The sequence below is a fragment of the Equus asinus genome, unplaced genomic scaffold, assembly GCF_041296235.1.
Source record: "Equus asinus isolate D_3611 breed Donkey unplaced genomic scaffold, EquAss-T2T_v2 contig_104, whole genome shotgun sequence".
Taxonomy (NCBI): Eukaryota; Metazoa; Chordata; class Mammalia; order Perissodactyla; family Equidae; genus Equus; species Equus asinus.
Genome location: NW_027224744.1, coordinates 22,973 through 28,972, shown reverse-complemented (window position 1 = coordinate 28,972; position 6,000 = coordinate 22,973). Strand labels below are relative to the sequence as shown.

Genomic DNA, 6,000 nt, shown 5'->3' with positions numbered 1-6,000 from the left:
GAGTCGAAGCGCGTGCGGGGGCCGGCGGGGGGCTGTGCGCCCGCGGCCACGGCGGGAGAGAGGCGGCCCCAGCCACCGAGGAAGAGGGGAAGCGAGGCGAGCGTCCGAGGAGGAGGAGGAGGAGGAGGGGAGACGCCCAGGGGGGCGAGCGGGGGCCGAAAGGTCTGCCGTTGGCAGGGGTGGAGGGGGCGTGGCAGGGTCAGGCTGGACGTGGCGGGTGGCCTTGTCGGGAGGCCAGGCCAGGGGGCGAGGGGCGAAGCGAGCGAGCTCCGGCGCGGGCTAAAAGTGTGCGTGGTGGGGGGAGGGGTCGCGGCCGCCCGCGCCGCGCCGGGGAGGCGGAGGTCGGGCGGCCGGCAGGCGGGCAGGCGGAGAGGAAGAAGAAAGGCTTCCCTGACCGGGAATCGAACCCGGGCCGCGGCGGTGAGAGCGCCGAATCCTAACCACTAGACCACCAGGGAGCGTCGGGCTTCGCGCCTCGCCTGCGCCTCCTGGACCCGGGGCCCGCAGCCCGCCCGCTCGCCGCTCCCTCGCCGCCGGGGCCCCCTGCCTTGCGCAGGCCAGCCGCCCGCCGCCCCGGCCCAGGCACGCGCCCTCGCCGGCTTCCTGCTCGCCGCGCCCTCAAAACGCTGCGCGCGCACACACGCACACACACACACGCACACACACACACACGCACAGCCGCACGCCCGCCGCCCGCCGCCCGCCTCCGGGGCGGGAGGGCCCGCAGCTCGGCAAAAGGTCGGCCCGCTGCGTTGGCCGGGAATCGAACCCGGGTCAACTGCTTGGAAGGCAGCTATGCTCACCACTATACCACCAACGCCGCACAGCCCGGCCTGCCCCGAGACGCCGGCCCGGGGCTCGCGCCACAGCAGTCCGGCCGCCGCCGCCGCCGCCGCCGCCGCCGCCGCCGCCGCCGCCTGGCGCAGCCCTGCTCCGACGCCCCCGCCCGCCCGCAGCGCGGCGCTGCCACCGGCGCCACCAACCGCCGCCCCGCGCCAGCGCCAGCGCCGCGCCCGACGCGGCAGCCCTCGTCCGCCGGGACGGACCGCCTCTGGGGGGCGCCCTCGCTGCCGCGCCACCAAGCGACCGCCATTCCCACGCCGACCGCCCCGCCAAAGCCCCGGCCCGGGCGCCCGCCCTCCACCGTCCGGCTCGCCCCAGCCCCTCTCCACAGGCTGCTCGGCGAGGCAGCTGCGCGCACCGAGAGAGGACCCACCCGCCGCCCGTCCGGCAGCTGTGCAGCTGTGCAGCGCGCGTCGCGCGTCGCGTCGCGTCGCAGGGAGCCCCGTGCGCCAGCCGCTGGGGGCGGGCCGCTCGTCGGGCGCTGCGGGGAGCAGAGGAAGCCTTGGCTCGGCCGTGCCGAACGACCGCCGCCCGACGGCGAGGGGGCCTCGGGGAGGGGTCCCCGTGGGCAGGCCGGGCACGGGTTGGCGGCCTGCGCCTGGCTGGAGGGCGGGGCAGGGCGAAGAAGCGCCCTCGGGGGCTGGAGGGCGGGGCGCGGCAGGGCGAAGAAGGGCCCTCGGGGGCAAGCGGCCGGACGCAGAGCGGCGCCAGCCACCAAAAAGGGACGTCTTGCCTCCCCGTCGGGGAATCGAACCCCGGTCTCCCGCGTGACAGGCGGGGATACTCACCACTATACTAACGAGGACGGCGGCGGCCGCCCCGGCGCCCGACCGCTCTCCGGCTGCCTGCCGACGCCGACCCCCGCCCTCGAGGCCCTGCCCGCCACCGGTGCCCGGCACGTGTGCCCCATCCGACCCGACAGCCAAACGACCGCGTCATCCAGCAAAGCGGCCCGCGGCCCGCACACGACCCCGACCGCGCGCCCGGCCCTGGCGGCGGCGGCGACGGCGGCTGGAAATGCCGAGTCTGCGCCGCCTCTTGCCTCCCGTGCGGAGATCGCGCCGCGAGGAAGAGGCCCTCTCGAGAGGGCCAGCGAGGCGGCGAGGAGAAGGGGGGCGCGCGCCGGGCCGCGGCCTTGTCCCGGCCGGCGCCCGGGGTGGGCGACGGGGCGGCGGCGGCGGTGGAGCCGGGCGAGTCCGCTGGCCTTGCTCCCCGTCGGCCGGCGCGCGCGTCCCGTCCGTGGCGCGCCCACAAAGACGCCCGCCAGGCGCCGCGGGCGGCCAAGGGCCCCGCCGGCCGCGTCGGCTCCCAGCCAGGCGAGCGGCCACGCGCCCAGGCCCGCCGTCAGGATGGCCGAGCGGTCTAAGGCGCTGCGTTCAGGTCGCAGTCTCCCCTGGAGGCGTGGGTTCGAATCCCACTCCTGACACGCCGACCTTTTGGCCCGCCCAACCAACGCCCGCCTACCCGGGCCTCCCGCACACCCGAGCGCCGCCCTTGGCCGCCTTCCTGGCCGGCCCGGGCTGGCGCTCCGGCCTGTGGCCGCCGCGCCAAACTCCAGGCCCCTACACGCACGCCTCTCCACCCCACCCGCTTCTCACGCCCGCCGCTGCGCGGGCCTGGCGCACTCAGCCCAGGAGGCTGCCCCAGCGCCTCGAACCCACTGGCAACCGGCCTTCCCGACACAGCGCGCGCGCCCCCGCCCACTCACTCACACACCCTTCCCACCGGACCCCACACGCGGGGGCTTCAGGACTTCGCGCCCCATCGTTCCTCGCCTGCTCTCCCCTTCCCCCTCCGCACACGAGCCCCCCCATTAGGGGGGTTGTGTAGCCCTCCCTCCCACTCGCGCTCCCACTCCCACTCCCACTCCCCCTCCCCCACCCCACCCCACCCCACCCCACCCGACCCTGCGTGAGCAAAGCCCTCCACGGGTCACCCTCCGACTTCTGCCTGGCGCACAGCGCCTCGCTCTTGGAGCGCCACGCCTGCGCAACGGGCGGCACACCGTCCAACACGCTGTCCTTTCCCACAGCCCCCGGCCGCCCGGCCCGCCCCATCCTCTCCACACCCTGCTCAGGTCGCCGTCCCCATCTCGGTGGCCTGTGGTGCCCACCACGACTTTTCACCTCGGGCCTCGCCCGGGCCACACATGCCTGCCTCCCGGGCCCCACGCAGCCCGGCCTTCTGCTCGCCAGCCCACCACAGCGCCCTCCCTGCACGGGGCCTGCCTGGCACGCGGGCCCAACCCGGCAAGCTGGGCTCCGGGGAGCAGCGAGCCGAAGCCCTGGATCCCCGTCGCCCACACGCCACGTCGGGCCCACGGCCGGGGCCAAGCCCCGTCTGCACGCGCGAAGGCGCCTCGGGGGCCCAAACCCACGACGACACGACGGCGCGCCTCCTCCGCGGGCGGCCCGCCGGCCGGCAGCCACTCTGCCAAAGCGCGCCCGCCATCCAAGACCGCGCTCCTGCCTCGCCACCAACGCACCCCGGAGCCGGACCCTGCGGGCGAGCCGTCGGCCAGAGCGCAGGCGCCAGGCTCAGGCCCCTCGGGTCTCTTGGCCTGAGCGCCGCTCAGCGGCGGGCGGCCGAGGCGGCGCTCCCCAGCCTGCGGCTCCCACGGCCGCCCCCACGCCACGGCCCTCCCGCCCAGCCCAGCCCTGCCCAGCCCTGCCCAGCCCTGCCCTGCCCTGCCCTGCCCTGCCCTGCCCTGCTCTCGTCCGGCAGGCCGCGCCGTTGGCGCCCGCGCACGGCCACGCGCCCAGCGCACCCGCGGGGAAGCCCGCCGCCCAGGGGACTTGGGCACGGGCCCGTGGGTCGTCGAAGGGAACGTCGCCCGCCACAGATCGCCGCCCCTCGTTGGCACTCGAGCGCGGGCCAGGCTGGGCGCGGCTCCTGGCTTCCTCCGGCGACGCCGGCAGGGTCGCGGCGGCCCTGGGCCGGACACAAGGCGCGGGATGGGCCGAGGCCGCCCGCTCTGTCGCGGCTCCTCCGCGCCTCGGCGCACAGGTGCCACCGCGCCTCCGGGTCTCCCTGCTCCGCACCCCCCTCCTACCGCGCCCGCCCCCGAGCGCCCTCCAGGGCCCCGCAGCCTCTCTTCCAGCTGCCCCGTCCGCCGACTGGCTCGGATGGAGGAGATGGCCCCGCAGGGCCGTGACCAGTGTCGGGCGGCTGGTGGCGAGCGCCGCTGGGGCGGCGCCTGGTGGCGCCGGCCACCGGTGCATGGGTGGTTCAGTGGTAGAATTCTCGCCTGCCACGCGGGAGGCCCGGGTTCGATTCCCGGCCCATGCAGCACCCCGTCCCCTTTTGGTCCCGCGGCCCCGACGTCCAGCTTAGGCTGCCTCTCTCCTGCGCTCGAGGCCGCCCCCACACACCAACACCTTCCGCCCGCCCCGGGCCCTCGCTCTCGCCCTGGAGACAAAGTCCCCCCCCCTCCGCCCCCAACCACGCACCCCGGGAACCAAACGCCCGCCCCCCAAACCCCCGTGCCCTGACACATTCACGGCCCAGCCACTCTCGTGCCCGCGCACCTTCCTTCCTTGTCCCTCTTCTTTTCCTTCCCGTGACCCCGCTCGAGTCACGCGTTTCCCTTCGAGGGACACTCTCCCGCAGCACACGCGGGCCCATGCACGCCCCACCTCCTCACGCTCCGCCACCTTTCCCCGCTCTCTGGCTCGCTCTGACCCCGGCCGGCAAGTTACGCGGCGTTGGCACTGCCGGCAGGAAGGAACGTGCCGCTCCTACGGGTGACCCACCGCCTTCTCCCGGAGGGTCCCCGTGTCCTGATGGCGCGCCCTCGAGTCTTTCCAAAGAGTTCCGCGAGATCGTCACCATGCACGCCCGCCGTGTGTTCACCTGATCCCGCTCGGCCGCCATCGGTTGCCAACGCTCGCCGGGCCCTCCACCACCGAAACCACCTGCGCCGCCACTGCCACCCAGTCCACCACCCCGCCCCTCCCCCCTTCCCCCGGCGCCAGCACCAAGTCCACCACGCGTCAGCACCGGCACCACGACGAATCCTCGCCGCCACCCCCGCCCCCAGGACGCCCCGAGGACACTGCCAAGCCCGCCGCCGCCACCCCAGCCTGCAAGCCCCAAGCCGCACCCCAGCCCCAACCCCTCCACCTCCACCCTCCCCACCCCCCTACTGCTCCAACACCCCGACGCCTGTCAGGCCCCTCCTCCCCGCGCCCCCACTTTCCAAATCCTTCCCGGCCGGGGATCCTCCGTTCCGTTGGTCCCTTTGGCCTCTTCTCAACTCAACCCCCAACGCACACCCGAGACGCGACTCTCTGTCCCCAGGACAGGTCGTTTCTGTCTCTGGGGCAGGGGCATTCCCCGCCCTTGCCCGCTCCCCACCCCTCCTCTCACCCTACTCCTTAGCCTCACCACCTCGCAGCGCAGCACAGCCAGTCTCGCCCGCCGGCGTCCTCTCCCACCGCAGGGGCTTCCGTCTTCCTCGCACCGGAGCCCACTGCCCCTGCTTGCCACCCGCCGCTCCTTACGGCCTCCAGGCCCCCCCGCCCCACCATCCGCCAACAACCCCGCGGACCCTGTGGTCCTCTCTCGCACGACCCGCCCCGAGGACTCGCTTCCCCCGGCCCTGTCCCCCTCCCCCGCTCAGGCCCCTCGTCCCCACCCCAACCCTAGATCTCACCCGCCGCCACCCGTGCCGGCCAAGGGGCCTGGCCGCCCGGAGCCCCTGCCTGAGCGGCCCGTTCCCGCAAGCCCCGCACCTCCTCCGGGCCCGCGGCGCTCCGCTCGCACACCCGGGACTCCTCCTCACGCCACCCACCGCGCGGCTCACCGCCGTGCCCTCTTCCTGGGGTCACTTGGCCCTGTGCCCTGACCCGCGTGGGGGGCCACCCACCGGGACCGACGCCTCCATCCCGCACCGTCTCCCGCCCCCGCACGCGCACGCCCAGCACCCCGGCCGGGCCCGTGGGGGAGCTTCCCGCGCTCACGGGGCGCACCCCTATGCCCACCGGGGGCGCCTTGGCACAGGGGAGAACGGCTCCGTCAAAGTCCAGCGTGGGGCCCGCGGCAGCTTCCTGCCGCTCATCGGCTCGGCCCTCCCCTCTGCCTCGGCCGGAACCGGTCCCTGGACAGATACTCAGCTCCGCTGGCTCACGGCGGCGCGCCCGTCGTGGCGGCAAGGGG

General features: G+C 75.7%; 5 non-coding genes across 5 annotated transcripts; 2 read left to right on the top strand and 3 right to left on the bottom strand.

The window, feature by feature from the left end:
• Window positions 1-386: 386 nt before the first annotated feature.
• TRNAE-CUC (transfer RNA glutamic acid (anticodon CUC)) lies at window positions 387-458 on the bottom strand. Its single transcript has one exon. It is a non-coding gene; the product is annotated as a tRNA-Glu (tRNA).
• A 290-nt stretch (window positions 459-748) lies between these two features.
• TRNAG-UCC (transfer RNA glycine (anticodon UCC)) lies at window positions 749-820 on the bottom strand. The gene has a single exon. It is a non-coding gene; the product is annotated as a tRNA-Gly (tRNA).
• A 756-nt stretch (window positions 821-1,576) lies between these two features.
• TRNAD-GUC (transfer RNA aspartic acid (anticodon GUC)) lies at window positions 1,577-1,648 on the bottom strand. Its single transcript has one exon. It is a non-coding gene; the product is annotated as a tRNA-Asp (tRNA).
• Window positions 1,649-2,186: 538 nt separating this feature from the next.
• On the top strand, window positions 2,187-2,269 carry TRNAL-CAG (transfer RNA leucine (anticodon CAG)). Its single transcript has one exon. It is a non-coding gene; the product is annotated as a tRNA-Leu (tRNA).
• A 1,791-nt stretch (window positions 2,270-4,060) lies between these two features.
• On the top strand, window positions 4,061-4,131 carry TRNAG-GCC (transfer RNA glycine (anticodon GCC)). The gene has a single exon. It is a non-coding gene; the product is annotated as a tRNA-Gly (tRNA).
• Window positions 4,132-6,000: the final 1,869 nt, after the last annotated feature.